At 35.9% G+C, this 16876-nt stretch overlaps 1 pseudogene; it reads left to right on the top strand.

Moving 5' to 3' along the window:
- Positions 1-3655: 3655 nt before the first annotated feature.
- On the top strand, positions 3656-7705 carry LOC137235208 (T-complex protein 1 subunit eta-like; annotated as a pseudogene).
- Positions 7706-16876: the final 9171 nt, after the last annotated feature.

Here is a 16876-nt window from a genome sequence, read left to right as displayed (position 1 = left end):
GTTTGTACGATATGGGTATCAAACGAAAGGTGTTACTGAGCATTTTAAGAGAAAGTGGGCATTAGGTCTATAGGTGGGCGCCTTTTCGAGATATCGCCATTAGGGTGGGCCAGGGTGACTCTAGAATGTGTTTGTACGATATGGGTATCAAATGAAAGGTGGTAATGAGTATTTTAAAAGGGAGTAATCCTCAGTTCTATAGGTGGACGCCTTTTCGAGATATCGCCATAAAGGTTGACCAAGGGTGACTCTGGAATGTTTGTACGATATGGGTATCAAACGAAAGGTGTTACTGAGCATTTTAAGAGGGAGTGGGCATTAGGTCTATAGGTGGACGCCTTTTCGAGATATCGCCATTAGGGTGGGCCAGGGGTGACTCTAGAATGTTTGTACGATATTGGTATCAAACGAAAGGTGTTACTGAGCATTTTAAGAGGGAGTGGGCATTAGGTCTATAGGTGGACGCCTTTTCGAGATATCGCCATTAGGGTGGGCCAGGGGTGACTCTAGAATGTTTGTACGATATGGGTATCAAAGGAAAGGTGTTACTGAGCATTTTAAGAGGGAGTGGACATTAGGTCTATAGGTGGACGCCTTTTCGAGATATCGCCATTAGGGTGGGCCAGGGGTGACTCTAGAATGTTTTTACGATATGGGTATCAAACGAAAGGTGTTACTGAGCATTTTAAGAGGGAGTGGGCATTAGGTCTATAGGTGCACGCCTTTTCGAGATATCGCCATTAGGGTGGACCAGGATTGACTCTAGAATGTGTTTGTACGATATGGATATCAAATTAAAGGTATTGATGAGGGTTTTAAAAGCGAGTGGCCCTTAGATGTATATGTGAAGGCGTTCTCGCGATATCGACCAAATGTGGATCAGGTGATCCAGAAAATCATCTGTCGGGTACTGCTAATTTATTTATATATTCAATAACACTAACAGTATTCCTGCCAAGATTCCAAGGGCTGTTGATTTCGCCTTGTAGAACTTTTTCATTTTCTTGTACTTAATATGAGAGGTGTCACACCCATTTTACAAAGTTTTTTCCAAAGTTATATTTTGCATCAATAAACCAATCCAGTTACCATGTTTCATCCCTTTTTTCGTATTTGGTATAGAATTATGGCATTTTTTTAATTTTTCGTAATTTTCGATATCGATAAAGTGGGCGTGGTTATGGTCGGATTTCGGCCATTTTTTATACCAAGATAAGGTGAGTTCAGATAAGTACGTGGGCTAAGTTTAGTAAAGATATATCGGTTTTTGCTCAAGTTATTGTGTTAACGGCCGAGCGGAAGGACAGACGGTGGACTGTGTATAAAAACTGGGCGTGGCTTCCACCGATTTCGCCCATTTTCACAGAGAACAGTTAACGTCATAGAATCTATGCTCCTGCCAAATTTCAAAAGGATTGGTAAATTTTTGTTCGACTTATGGCATTAAAAGTATTCTAGACACACTAAATGAAAATGGGCGGAGCCACGCCCATTTTGAAATTTTCTTTTATTTTTGTATTTTGTTGCATCATATCATTACTGGAGTTGAATTTTGACTTAATTTACTTATATACAGTAAAGATATTAAATTTTTTGTTAAAATTTGAATTAAAAAAAAAATTTTTTTAAAAAGTGGGCGTGTTCTTCATCCAATTTTGCTAATTTTTATTTAGCACATATATAGTAATAGTAGTAACGTTCCTGCCAAATTTCATCATGATATCTTCAACGACTGCCAAATTACAGCTTGCAAAACTTTTAAATTACCTTCTTGTAAAAGTGGGCGGTGCCACGCCCATTGTCAAAAATCTTACTAATTTTCTATTCTGCGCCATAAGATCAACCCATCTACCAAGTTTCATCGCTTTAACCGCCTTTGGCAATGAATTATCGCATTTTTTCGGTTTTTCGAAATTTTCGATATCGAAAAAGTGGGCGTGGTTATAGTCCGATATCGTTCATTTTAAATAGCGATCTGAGATGAGTGCTCAGGAACCTACATACCAAATTTCATCAAGATACCTCAAAATTTACTCAAGTTATCGTGTTAACGGACGGACGGACGGACGGACGGACGGACATGGCTCACTCAAATTTTTTCTGGATCCTGATTATTTTGATATATGGAAGTCTATATCTATCTCGATTCCTTTATATATGTACAACCAACCGTTATCCAATCAAACTTAATATACTCTGTGAGCTCTGCTCAACTGAGTATAAAAATGAATGAATGGATGTGTAGCGATATGGGAAATATAGTCTGGATGAAAGTCCTCAGCAATTGCTTGAAATTCATAAATTTTTCTATGCAGACTTTCAACGTATTTCAATAATTTTAGATTTTCTAAAAAGATTTGATGAAATCTAAAAGTCAATAACGTTGGATACTGTTTTAAATGCGCGATATAATGGCTAAAGTGACATATTAATTTAAAATACAAGTAGCTCCTTCGTTTTGTGCTTATTAAGAAAAAAAAAAACAACTTTCGTTAGGTATCCATGGTAAAATAAACTTTGCCAATTTTATCGAAACTATTTACGATGTAAATGTTTATTTGTCAGGCGAGGCTCTGGCGACTCCAAGTTTCAAGGAACTAGGGGCTGGGGCAGTATGGTATAGAAGGATCAATGTGGTCATATTAAATCGTTCCCGGCATGGTCGAGCTTGTAAAAAGGACCATCAACGTCAACGGTAAAAGTCTATTTGAGGAGTAAACTGCTAATACGCGTCAAAAAATATTTGAAAAGACGCGTATTGACCTTGAAAACCATAATCCGAAGGCGGAAAAGAAAAATTTTATCTCTGTCCGGAGATATTTGCAGTTGAAGTTGGCGATTTTAATGTAGTTGTTGTAATGTTGTAGTACCCACAAAAAATTGCGAGCATTAGTGTTTTGCGCGGATTTAGTTTTGGTCTCCAAACCGCCGTTGGACCCACCCAGGGTAATTTATTATAAGTGCGGGCGAAGGCCGCCAGCGCAGAAAGGTGTTTTGCGCAATAATACTATGGATTCCACCCCCGTTACGGAGGTACCCGCGGGTAATTTTTATTTTCCGCCTTCGGATTATTAATACTGATATTAAGACGCGACGTTTGACACCGCTCTCGATATTTTTGTACGCGTATTTGCAGTCGACCCCTCAACTAGACTATTACCCAAATAAATACTGTTCTTCCGCTTACTTGTTTATTTGGAGGATTTCGTTCTGACTCTCCACCGCCGGCCGAGATACGCGAAGTACACACCAGTGGGTTAGGGGCTAAGAATATACCCGCGACAGGTATGTCTGTCGAAAGAGGCGATTAAAATACCAAATTGATTCAAGGGGTTGCCAGCGCAAAATATATAGCTTATCCAAGCTGTTGTTGTTGGTCGCAATTTTCGGTCACTAGATTTTTGCTGGGATGGTCCTCCAGGTATGCCCCCGCATCTACTGGACCAGGTGATGTAATGACACCACATCCAGTTATGCCAAGGTATATACCACAACAACAACCGGGTTGTGAAATGCCACGACAGCAGCAGCAACAACCTATCTGCCAATGCCAAAACAACCGGGCTATCCACCACAACCTGGTCCACCTGGTTGTCCTCCATAACCTCAACAGCCAGGTTATCCTCTACAACAACCAGGTGCACCAGGCGGTTACATGGGTCAAATGATGCCACCAACACAACCTGGACAGACGCCAATGCCCAGTCAGCCACCCATGCCGGGTCAACTCCCAATACCCGCACGTCCTGGTTATAATGTATGCTAATAAAACTAATATATTTCAAATATTGCTGATTTTGTATTATTTTCTTTAGCAACCACCTGCACCTGGTACTGCTATATATCATCAGGCGCAACAGTACGATCAACCCCAACGCCGTTTAGAATGCCAAATCCGATAAGCGTTATCATTGAAAGTCAGCGCTGGTGGTGATTTTATTACTAATCAACAAGGTTTATTGCCACCATTGGTGGCCACGAAATATGTGGTACAAGGACAAGGTAACTCTTCACCACGTTACGTTAGGTATTGATATTCGAAATTAATTTTTTGTTTGGCAATTACATTGATCTTTCTCGTTTGCAGGCCTTTTTGTGTTGCATACCTGCAACAGCTGATTTATTAAAAACAACAGCTTTGTCCTTTACACTTACCATCTCACCAATCGCACGTACGGTTGAGGGTGAATATGAGCCACCCATTGTAAATTTTCGTTTGCAAGGCTAAAAAGCAATTTGAAGATGCTGGTCGTCGTTTCTAATGTCTTATGTGTAAAGTAACAACAGATGTTAAAAAAATCTTTCATTTTTACTTGTGTTCATTGATCCATATTTTTTATCAAGAGTGCCAACTGAATATTTCCAACATTTGGGCCACAACGGACAGCGTGTCTATAAATATGAACGTCCTGAACTTGTATTGGGTACATTTGAATTTTTGTGTAAAAAATGTGTGGGTACCAATAGCTCTCAAGGTAAACCTCAACTCTTTTCCAACATCAATGCCTCGCAATCAATTTTGGACGCTTTACGCACTACATTGGGTTCACGCAGTATGGACAAGCAGATTCCAGTGGTAGGGCCACAATTTCAAATGATCGTGCAACCAGTATGAAACTATTGGATAGTGTGCATCCAGCCGTAAAACTCTAGTCGACATCGCCAAATCTCAAGATGCTGAGGTAAGTTTTTTGTTATATTAGAATGTGTAGAATAAAAATGTTTCTTTTATGAGTTAACCAGGGATTGCCCGTATCGCTTTAAATGTATGAAAACATTTGTTTCAAGCAATTTTTAATTTTATAATTTATTTAATAATTTGGGAAAAAATTTAAACAACGTGGCATCAGGACGGACAAGGCGACAGCTGTTTCGATTATACCTTGTAAATCTCTTCAAAGCCTTTTCTCCCGGGAGTGGGAGTCGAACCCGCACTCCTACGATAGTTGAAATGGATAACTTCAACACATAACTACATACGAATTATGTGATGTGTAGAAGATAATATATGCGAAAAAAGGCAATTGGGAAAAACTTTACAACAATTAAAGCATGACGTAGGTGAAATAAACGTTTTCATACATTTAAAGCTATAAGGGCAATCTCCGGTTAACTCATATAAGTAGACAACATTTGGTTAATTCGTTGTAGTTCTATAAATAGAACAAAAACTACAACAAATATCAAGTTTCTCTGAAAACCGTCTTACAACATGCATAACTTCAACACATAACTACATACGATCTGATGTGTAGAAGAAAGTATATGCGAAAAAAGGTAATTGGGAAAAACTTTACAACAACTAAGGCATGACGTAGCTGAATGCGTTTATAACCATTTAAACTATCGTAGGAGTGCGGGTTCGACTCCCACTCCCGAGAGCAAAGGCTTTGAAGAGATTTACAAGGTATAATCGAAACAGCTGTCGCCTTGCCCGTCCTGATATCACGTTGTTTAAATTTTTTCCCAAATTATTAAATAAATTAAAAATGTTTCTCTTATCAGGTCGGCCATGGCACCACTTCAGTAGTACTTTAAGCAGGTGAAATCTTAAAACAAGTTAAGCCATATGTTGAGGAAGGCGTGTATGCACGTATCATCATGAAAGCTATACGTAAAGCATTACAATTATGCATGCCCAAAATATAACATGGCTGTACATGTCAAAGCGCCAATCAAAGGAACAACAAAGTGCATTATTGGAAAAAAGCGCTGCCACAGCAATGTCCTCCAAACTTATTCATCAACAAAAAGATTTATTTTCTAAAATGGTTTTGGACGCTGTACTTTCCTTTGATAGACCCAAAGTCACACAAAAAAATTAAAATCGCATTATTAAATATAGAATTGGAATTGAAGGCTGAGTGTGATGATGCTGAAGTACGTGTTGATAATGTTCAAGAGTATCAGAAAATTGTTTATGATGAATGGCGTATTCTGTACAATAAACTAGCTAAGTAAGGCGCCAATGTTGTGTTATCTAAACTACCAATTGGTGATGTTGCTGCACAGTATTTTGCAGATCGTGATATGTTCTGTGCTGTTCATGTACCAGAAGAAGATTGGAAACGTACAATGAGAGCTTGTGGTGGTGTTGTTATGACTACAGCTAATGATATTAATTCAAGTGTTTTGGGTCAATGTGATTACTTTGAAGAACGTCAAGTTTCACCACCACGTTTCAACATTTTCCAAGATTGGATAGTGGGTTTAACATTAATTTTATTTTTATAGTTTATAATTATTTAAAGGTTGCGTTAATGCTAGAACATGATTTTACGTGGCGGTGACGAACAATTTTTGGAAGAAACTGAGCTTCGTTACATGATGCTATAATTATTGTGCGGCGTACAATTAAACATGATTCTGCTGTTGCTGGTAAGTCAAAATACAAATTGAAAAAATGTCTAATCTTAAATTGTTAAGTAATATAATGAAAAGATTGTGTCCAACTACGGAAGAAAAAACTGTAAGATTTGTGTCAGTGAAATGTTAATTATTGCTTTTCGTTGTTAGTTTTGAGGCATCGTCTTCGAGTGCCTTCTGATGTTGTTGTAGCAGTGCTTCGTCCCATCCAATAGGTCTGACCAATCACAAATTGTCATCAATGTCCTCTAACGGGAGTCCGAGGAAGCTTGCTGTTTCAACAGGGGTGGACCATAAAGAGAGGGGTGTTAGAAGAGTTGGTTCCACATTACAATTGAAGAGATGGCTGGTGTCATGTGGGGACACATTACAAGCAGGGACAATTTGTATGTCGGGTTTGATTCTGGATAGGTAAGAGTTTAACCTGTTACAGTATCCAGATCGAAGTTGGGCTAGAGTGACTCGCGTTTCCCTAGGGAGCGTGCGTTCCTGTTCTGCAAGCTTAGGGTATTGTTTTTTGAGTACTGAATTCACCGGGCAATTCCAGACATAGACCTCCGACGCCTGTTTGTGGAGTTCACCAAGGACCTGCTTGTGTTTTCTTGCTTCATACGGCTGCGTTCTCAGGTGCCGTATTTCCTCATAGTGCTTACGGAGGTTACTCTGTGTTGGCTCATCAATCAGGTGTCTGTTGGGATGCCCAGGTTCCTGGGTATTCAACAGAAACTGTTCGGTTAGCATTTCATTTCTTTCACTTATTGGGAGTATTCTCGCCTCATTATGTAGATGGTGTTCTGGGGACATAAGGATACAACCCGTGGCGGTTCTGAGGGCAGTATTTTGGCAGGCCTGGAGCTTCTTCCAGTGGGTAATCTTTAGGCTTGGCGACCATATGGTGTAGGAAACAATAGTGACTCCTTCTGGTGGTGAAAATAGCTTCTGATATGTAGAAGTTAAACAGAAGTAGGGATATGACACAGGTTTGAATGTGAGTTTTTTTGAAGTTATTGCAAAAAGCGTTGAGGATTTTTAATATCTTACGAGGTACCTTTGTAAATGTTTCTGAGAATGAAGAATGAGACCAATTCAAACTCAATTTTCACCAGGACAAGGCCACTAAAACTTTGCTATACTTTAATATACAATACTTTACCTCTTTTTAGCAGAACTATAATTTTGATTTTATTTAATTTTAAAAATGATTCTTCCCCTACAGTTCAGCATATCTTTTGCCAAAACAGGTTGGCGATGTGTTTGCGCAGGACCGTGCCTTCGCTACTTTAGAATGACTGTCAATTCCCATCAATGGATATTTCGGCGCGCGATTGACCAACAAGACGATGCCACGACACCTTTGAGTATTCTTGATCTGAAAATTAATATGCAACGAATTTGTACAACAAACGAACAACACACACTGAAATAATCTTGGTTAAAAAGTATCTAAGAATCTAATAATTCTAAGCTTTTTCCTACGTTCGTATTCTAAGCTTTTCATGCTCTAATTAAAAAAAATATTCAACAATCGCACCAAGTTTGCAAAGATTTTTAAAGCAATTTAATTGCACCAAATTTGTCAATAATTTTTAACCAAATTTTATAAACTAGATGTATAACAAAAAAGTATTTTGAATATAAATATTTGTGATGAACTTAACTGAAATAATTCTAAGTTTTTTCCTACGTTACTAATATAAGATTTTTATGCTCTAATTAAAATAATATTCAACAATCTCGTAAAGTTTGCAAAGATTTTTAAAGCAATTTAATTGCAACGAATTTGTCAATAATTTTTAACCAAAATTTATATACTAGATGTATAACAAAAAAGTATTTTGAATATAAATATTTGTGATGAACTTAACTGAAATAATTCTAAGTTTTTTCCTACGTTACTAATCTAAGCTTTTTATGCTCTAATTAAAATTGTATTCAACAATCTCGTAAAGTTTGCAAAGATTTTTAAAGCAATTTAGTTGCAACGAATTTGTGAATAATTTTTAACCAAAATTTATAAAATAGATGTATAACAAAAAATATTTTGAATATAAATAATTGCTGATGAATTTAACTGACAGTACCAATACCATCAACTAAATGGTCCTTATAAATATTGTAATCACATAATTCAAAACAAAAAATTACTATGAGTACCTACGTTTATTATTGCAAAATCACGAAGAAAAAAAGTCGATCCATGAAACTAACTTTTTTTGTTAAGAATTTTGTATTTTTGTGGTATAAATCAACATTCAACACAAAGTTACTCTGATTATGAGTTGAAATACTTTTTGGTTTAGGTTGCGATATGTAAAATTACATATTTTTGTACACAGTTCTATAATGTAAAGGAAAAAAATTTATATTTGTCTATTAATTAAATTATTAAAAAGATATTGTTATATTAATGATATAGAGCAGCGCCAACACGAATGCAAGTGGTTTCAAATCACTGGTAGCCAATTCACCACTTTAACTGTCAGAAAAAATGTTAAATTGTTCATTTTATGTAAAAAAATTTTGAAAGTTGCAATTGAAGTTTTTAAAGCTCGGGAATTTCAATTGAAGTTAAAAAAATTACAATTGAAGTTCACAATTTTCAATAGAAGTTCAGTAAATTATAATTGAAGCTCAGGAATTTCAACTGCAGTTCAGAAAATTACAACTGAAGTTCAGAAAATTACAATTTAAGTTCAATTAAAATTTTCTGAACTACAAACAAAAATTCTGAACCTCAATTTTAATTTTCTGAACTTCAAATAGAAATTCTGAGCTTGAATTTAAAATTTCTGAACTTGAATTGAAATTTTTTGAACTTCATTGTAACTTTCGAACCTCAATTACAGCTTTCTGAACTAAAATAAAAAAGGTATAGTATTAAAATTGTCGAATTACAAGTCAACTTACTCAAATTGTGAATTGCCTACTCGCGATTTGATGGTTTACTGCAACCAATAGTTCTAAGCGGAGTCGCCCCTCGGCAATGTTTGGCAAGCGCTCCCGGTGTAATTCTGCCATGAAAAGCTCTCAGTGAAAACTCATCTGCCTTGCAGATGCCGTTCGGAGTCGGCATAAAACATGTAGGTCCCGTCCGGCCAATTTGTAGGGAAAATTAAGAGGATTACGACGCAAATTGGAAGAGAAGCTCGGCCTTAGATCTCTTCGGAGGTTTTCGCTCCTTACATTTATTTTATTTTATATATTATAAAAATGTTGAATAAAAGAAATCTTAGTGAATTTGTATTAAAGAAATGTTTTATTTATATAGCAATTCCAGATATAACCCAAGTAAAAAAACGGTCGTAATACTAGTCAAAAGGCGGTCATATTAACGTAAAAATACTGTAAAAATACTCGTAATGTTAGAGGTATATAACTTAAAAAATGATTGCCATTTGACAGTTAACGTGAATGGAAGAACAGTACAGCACTATAGTTTGTTTACATTTCGATAACCTAATACCGTATATGTGTGAGCAGTATGGACAATCACATAAATAGGTACGACGGAATGACTGGTCACAAAACTTAACGCCGCCCTGTACAAATGCTACTTAACGATTTACGTGTTCCATCGACACAGATTTTACTTCGAGTAAATGCCTAAAAAATAACGAATGACGACTCTTATTATATTTATCCTCTTTGCCTATTTATGTGATTGTCCATACTGCTCACACATATGCGGTATTAGGTTATCGAATTGTAAACAAACTATAGTGCTGTACTGTTCTTACATTCACGTTATGGCAGTAATTTTTAAGTTATATACCTGTAACTTTACGAGTATTTTTACGTTAATATGACCGCCTTTTCACTAGTATTATGACCGTTTTTATACTCAGTTGAGCAGAGCTCACAGAGTATATTAAGTTTGATTGGATAACGGTTGGTTGTACATGTATAAAGGAATCGAGATAGATATAGACTTCCATATATCAAAATAATCAGTATCGAAAAAAAATTTGATTGAGCCATGTCCGTCCGTCCGTCCGTCCGTCCGTCCGTTAACACGATAACTTGAGTAAATTTTGAGGTATCTTGATGAAATTTGGTATGTAGGTTCCTGAGTACTCATCTCAGATCGCTATTTAAAATGAACGATATCGGACTATAACCACGCCCACTTTTTCGATATCGAAAATTTCGAAAAACAGAAAAAGTGCGATAATTCATTACAAAAGACCGATAAAGCGACGAAACTTGGTAGATGAGTTGAACTTATGACGCAAAATAGCAAACTAGTAAAATTTTGGACAATGGGCGTGGCACCGCCCACTTTTAAAAGAAGGTAATTTAAAACTTTTGCAAGCTGTAATTTGGCAGTCGTTGAAGATATCATGATGAAATTTGGCAGGAACGTTACTCTTATTACTATATGTACGCTTAATAAAAATTAGCAAAATCGGACAAGGACCACGCCCACTTTTAAAAAAAAATTTTTTTTAAAGTAAAATTTTAACAAAAAATTTAATATGTTTACAGTATATAAGTAAATTATGTCAAGATTCAGCTCCAGTAATGATATGGTGCAACAAAATACAAAAATAAACGAAAATTTAAAAATGGGCGTGGCTCCGCCCTTTTTCATTTAATTTGTCTAGGATACTTTTAGCGCCATAAGTCGAACAAAAATTAACCAATCCTTTTGAAATTTGGTAGGGTCATAGACTTTATGGCGTTAACTGTTTTCTGTGAAAATGGGCGAAATCGGTTGATGTCACGCCCAGTTTTTATACACAGTCGTCCGTCTGTTCTTCCGCATGGCCGTTAACACGATAACTTGAGCAAAAATCGATATATCTTTACTAAACTCAGTTCACGTCCTTATCTGAACTCACTTTATCTTGGAATGAAAAATGAACGAAATCCGACTATGACCACGCCCACTTTTTCGATATCGAAAATTACGAAAAATGAAAAAAATGCCATAATTCTATACCAAATACGAAAAAAGGGATGAAATATGGTAAGGTAATTGGATTGTTTCATTGACGCGAAATATAACTTTAGAAAAAACATTATAAAATGGTTGTGACACCTACCATATTAAGTAGAAGAAAATGAAAAAGTTCTGCAGGGCGAAATAAAAAACCCTTAAAATCTTGGCAGGTATTACATATATAAATAAATTAGCGGTATCCAACAGATGTGTTCTGGGTCACCCTGGTCCACATTTTGGTCGATATCTGGAAAACGCCTTCACATATACAACTACCACCACTCCCTTTTAAAACTCTCATTAATACCTTTAATTTGATACCCATATCATACAAGCAAATTCTAAAGTCACCCCTGGTCCACCTTCATGGCGATATCTCGAAAACACCTATCTCGAACACCTATAAAGCGAAGGCCCACTTCCTTTTAAAAATACTCATTAACACCTTTCATTTGATACCCATATCGTACAAACAAAGTCTAGAGTCACCCCTGGTCCACATTTATTGCGATACCTCGAAAATGCGTCCACCTATAGAACTAAGGCCCACTTCCTCTTAAAATACTCATTAACACCTTTCGTTTGATACCCATATTGCACAAAAGAATTCTAGAGTGACCCCTGGCCCACCTTTATGGCTATATCTCGAAACGGCGTCCACCTATAGAACTAAGGCCCACTCCCTTTTAAAATACTCATTAACACCTTTCGTTTGATGCCCATATTGTGCAAACAAATTCTAGGATCACCCCTGGTCCACCTTTATGGCGATATCTCGAAACGGCGTTCACCTATGGAACTAAGGATTACTCCCTTTTAAAATGCTCATTAACACCTTTCATTTGATACTCATATCGTACAAACGCATTCTAGAGTCACCCCTGGTCCATCTTTACGGCGATATCTCGAAAAGGCGTCCATCTATAGAACTTAGATCCACGCCCTTTTAAAATACTCATTAATACCTTTCATTTGATACCCATATCGTACAAACGCATTCTAGAGTCAACCCTGATCCACCTTTATGGCTAATCCCTAAATGGCGTCCACCTATAGAACTATGGCCCACTCCCTCATAAAATACTCTTTAATGCCTTTCATTTGATACACATGTCATACAAACACATTCCAGGGTTTCCATCGGTTCATTTTCCTACATGGTTATTTTCCCTTATGTTGTCACCATAGCTCTCAACTGAGTATGTAATGTTCGGTTACACCCGAACTTAACCTTCCTTACTTGTTTTACTTGGATTATACTGCTATATAAATAAAACATTTCTTTAATTCAAATCCATTAACATTTCTTTTATTCAACATTTTTATAATATATTAGATTATTTATAATTGTTGTAAATTATTAACTATAAGTCTTAAGGAAGGAATAGTTTTTTCAGTCTTGTTGGTGAGCCATAAATACAAATTTTATTGTATGCGATTGTATGCATACAAAGTTAAGGGAAACTTAAATACATTAATTAATGATATAGAAAACAAAAGAGAAGAACTAACAGAAATATTCGTTGCAGTAAACCATCAAATCGCGAGTAGGCAATTCACAATTTGAGTAAGTTGACTTGTAATTCGCCAATTTTAATACTATACCTTTTTTATTTTAGTTCAGAAAGCTGCAATTGAGGTTCGAAAGTTACAATTGAAGTTAAAAAATTTCAATTCAAGTTCAGAAAATTTTAACTCAAGCTCAGAATTTCTATTTGTAGTTCAGAAAATTAAAATTGAAGTTCAGAATTTCTGTTTGTAGTTTAGAAAATTATAATTTAACTTAAATTGTAATTTTCTGAACTTCAGTTGTAATTTGCTGAACTGCAGTTGAAATTCCTGAGCTTCAATTATAATTTACTGAACTTTTATTGAAAATTGTGGACTTCAATTGTAATTTTTTGAACTTCAATTGAAATTCCCGAGCTTTCAGAACTTCAATTGCAACTTTCAAAATTTTTTTACATAAAATGAACAATTTAACATTTTTTCTGACAGTTAAAGTGGTGAATGGCCTACCAGAGGTTTGAAACCACATGCATTCGTGTTGGCGCTTCTCTATATCATTAATATAACAAAATCTTTTTAATACTTTAATTAATAGACAAATATAAATTTTTTTCCTTTACATTTTAGAACTGTGTAAAAAATATGTAATTTTACATATCGCAACTGTTATGGTTTCGCATCTACGATGGAAGCAGTAAGGAAGGCGGTCGGCATGATGTGGTGGTGCGCAATGGCTAGTCATTGTCGGCTGGGGCGGGTCCTTGCCAACCTTACTGTTCCTGCGCCACAAACAGAAAAAAAAGTCATATCATGCCCATCAAACTAGCAGCAGTCAAATTAAAAAAAAAAAACCGACAGAAGCGCAGAGACCGACTCAAAACGCTTATCAATACAAAATAAAACAACATCCGGCCGAACCGGATGTCACGGACAGACCGTTAACATTAAAAAATTTAAATTCAAATTCAAAAAAGACTGACGCAAAAAAAAATTACCGAACCAGACATGGCCGGTTACTAACGCTGAAAATCAAAATCAAAAAGAACTGCCGAAAACTTAAATAGCAAAAAAAAGCTGAAAATTAAAATGAAATCAGAAAAGGGCCGAATATACATAGGGGGCGCCGCGGGTGGTGTTGCGACGCCCGGTGCTTCGCCCACCGACGCACCTAAATTTCGGTGGCCCCTTACCTCTGTTACCCTATGTGCCTTCTAAATGAGCCAGAACACCAGCATTCCCATTTTATTTACAAAGTTTTATTCAATACTCATTTCTAAGACAGAGATATAACAGAAATACAAAAACATCGAAATATTTTCTTTTATTTATAAGTTACCCTAACTAATGATTTTACATTTTAGTGCTTTACGCACTTTTATTAAATGGGGAAAAAAATCTCAAAATAATTCAATAAAATTGAATTATTTCCTCAAATTGCTGGCATGTATAAATGCGCAAAAGGCTCCAAAGAAATATAATGCCATATCAGATGTTTAGGTTAACTACCGAGCGCAAAACTAATAAAACAAAAAAAAAAATTTAATTTTAATTCCTTTCTTTTCTTTTCCTAATGTGTTCTCAGTTATTTTAGTCTAAGTTTAGTCAGTTGCAATACCCTTTCCAACTGCTATTCATTTATAATTGGCCTTTTGTTTTGTTAATAATTTATTTTATTTATGAGGTTTATCACATTTTATTTTATTGATTTATTGTATTTATTTATGTATTAAAGTATTTATTGTTTTATTTATTTACTCTATTAATTTATTTCACTTTAACTGATTTTAATGTAGTTTTATTCTAATTTAATTTGACCTTATTTTATTTTAAATTATATTCGTTATTCCATTTATATACGCTCAAATAATTTTCTTTGTTATTTTCTTATTTCCCGAATTCTAGGTTTATAAAATTTTTTTTCTTTTGTGCTTTTTTTCCTCGTTTTTCTTGGTTTTGTGTTCATTTCTTTTTTTTTTTATTTTTAGCGTTCTATTAATTCTAGATATATATATATACTAAATTCATTATATGAAATAACTTAGAAATATATAGTGCAGCTGTATATATTTTATGTGTATATATAGTATGTATTTATGTATATAGATTACTCGCTTTTATACAACTGAATATTCATTGAAGCAAAAGAAAAATTTAAACAAAACGAAAAAAAGGGAAAATTGTGCTATTAAGATGTGGCAGAGGCACGACCTCAAATGAGAGAGCGCACATACATACGCAAATATGATGTACACTTACCCATTCATCCTACATGATTGTTGTATTCTAAGGTGATGCAACAAAATCAAGGCGCTGCTCAAACAAAGCAAGCCACTGAAAATGTTTCTAACAGAAGTCAGAGCATGTGGACAAAATGTTTGTAGTAGCGTGAGATTTTATGTTTGTGTAAACTAAAACATACAAATTGCTTTTTCTTTTAAAAAAAAACCTAGCAAAGTTATGCACTTACAATATGCAGGACGCAAAATATGATGCATGCGGCAAGCAAAATTTTAAGGTGGTTTTTGTTTATTCATTTCTTTTTGTTTTTTTAAGGAACAAACAGTTCTCTCTCTCTTATTTTCTAACAATTAATGTTTACTTATTTTATGGTTTTGCTTTTTTGCCTTTTTGTATAAGCGCACTGGAAGTACACACTGGGTAGAAAGGGAACTATATATATGATGCGTGTATATAGCACATAGTTTATATACAATATTTGTTTTAGCGCTTATTTGCGCAAAAGGAAACGTAATTTCTTTTGTTTTGTTGTTTTGTACCCAAGATTTGTGTGTTTACAGTGAAACAATTAAGTTTAGTACATTTTTCTTTTTTTTTTTTTCTTCTCTAACTTCCAAGTTTTCTAATTTCAAAATTTTATTTTCAGTTTATTTATTTGGAACAAACTCACCCAAGTCAGGTTGCAGGCCATTCGTGTAGGCTCTGCCGTTGTTCGGATACCAAGGGTTTCTCATCAACAATTTGTTTAGTGCCGTCCGAATCCGAATCGGAATCACTAGAACTTTCCTCACTAGGTGTGACTGTGAAACGCCGACCTACTACTTCAACTGGATATTCTTACGTTGAGCTTGTGTCAACACGACACAACCGTGATAAGGTTTATTACCACCTGTTTGTTCTTCTAGTAGTTGGGCTAAGGAATCGGCCTGCAATTCCTCGTTGCAGTCTTTTGGTTCTTCCACAATACTCGCTTGAATATGTGCACAGCCGGCTGAATATAAGTGGGGATGTGTAGTTAATGTAGCAATAATGTTAATGAAGCAGTTGGCGCCTTGCTGTTGAAGTTGTGCCAACAGATGTTACACGATCCTTTTTATAATCGCCGGGCCGCCACAAATTTCAGCTGAAGCCAATCACACTTTTCCGGAAACTCGTGGCAATTTTCGCTAGTGATCGCAGATCTGTCTTTTTCTTGTTTTCGATACTTTTGTATCGCAACTTTCGCTCCATCACCAGTCACTAGGTGTATTCGCACGAAAACGCTCCCAAGTGGACGGTAACCGTAGACCATAACAGCAGACCGTAACAAACCTGTTTCGCTTCGAAGACCTGACGATAAAGCGAACGGGAAACCGGATCCTCTGTGGGAAGCCACTGCCAGGGGCCTCCGATGCCAATCAACGTGGGGCACGACTCACCCCTGAGATAAGAGTCTCAAAGTCCTACTACGAAGCTAGCCTGGCAACATGGGTCCATCAAAAAAAAAGGTTAAGTCAAGTTGGGAATTAATTCTGTTTCCTAGTTTAAAAGGGCTTTGCGGCAATTAGACATTTGTTATGGAGAACTCGTCAAAACTCCGAAAGATGATTTCTAGTTGTTATATCCCCCACAGAAAGGCAAAACAAAAAAAGGTGTAGACATTTTGATATGGAGAACTCGTCCAAACTCCGAAAGGCTAGTGGTGATCGCCCCCACAGAAGGCCAAAAAAAATTTGGGTAGACATTTTGATAAAGGAGAACTCGTCCAAACTCCGAAAGGCTAGTGGTCATCGCCCCCACAAAAGGCCAAAAAAAAATTTGGATACTCAATGGGAACGCTGA

Source organism: Eurosta solidaginis, chromosome X (genome assembly GCF_040869045.1).
Source record: "Eurosta solidaginis isolate ZX-2024a chromosome X, ASM4086904v1, whole genome shotgun sequence".
Taxonomy (NCBI): Eukaryota; Metazoa; Arthropoda; class Insecta; order Diptera; family Tephritidae; genus Eurosta; species Eurosta solidaginis.
This window is presented reverse-complemented; position numbering and strand designations above follow the sequence as displayed.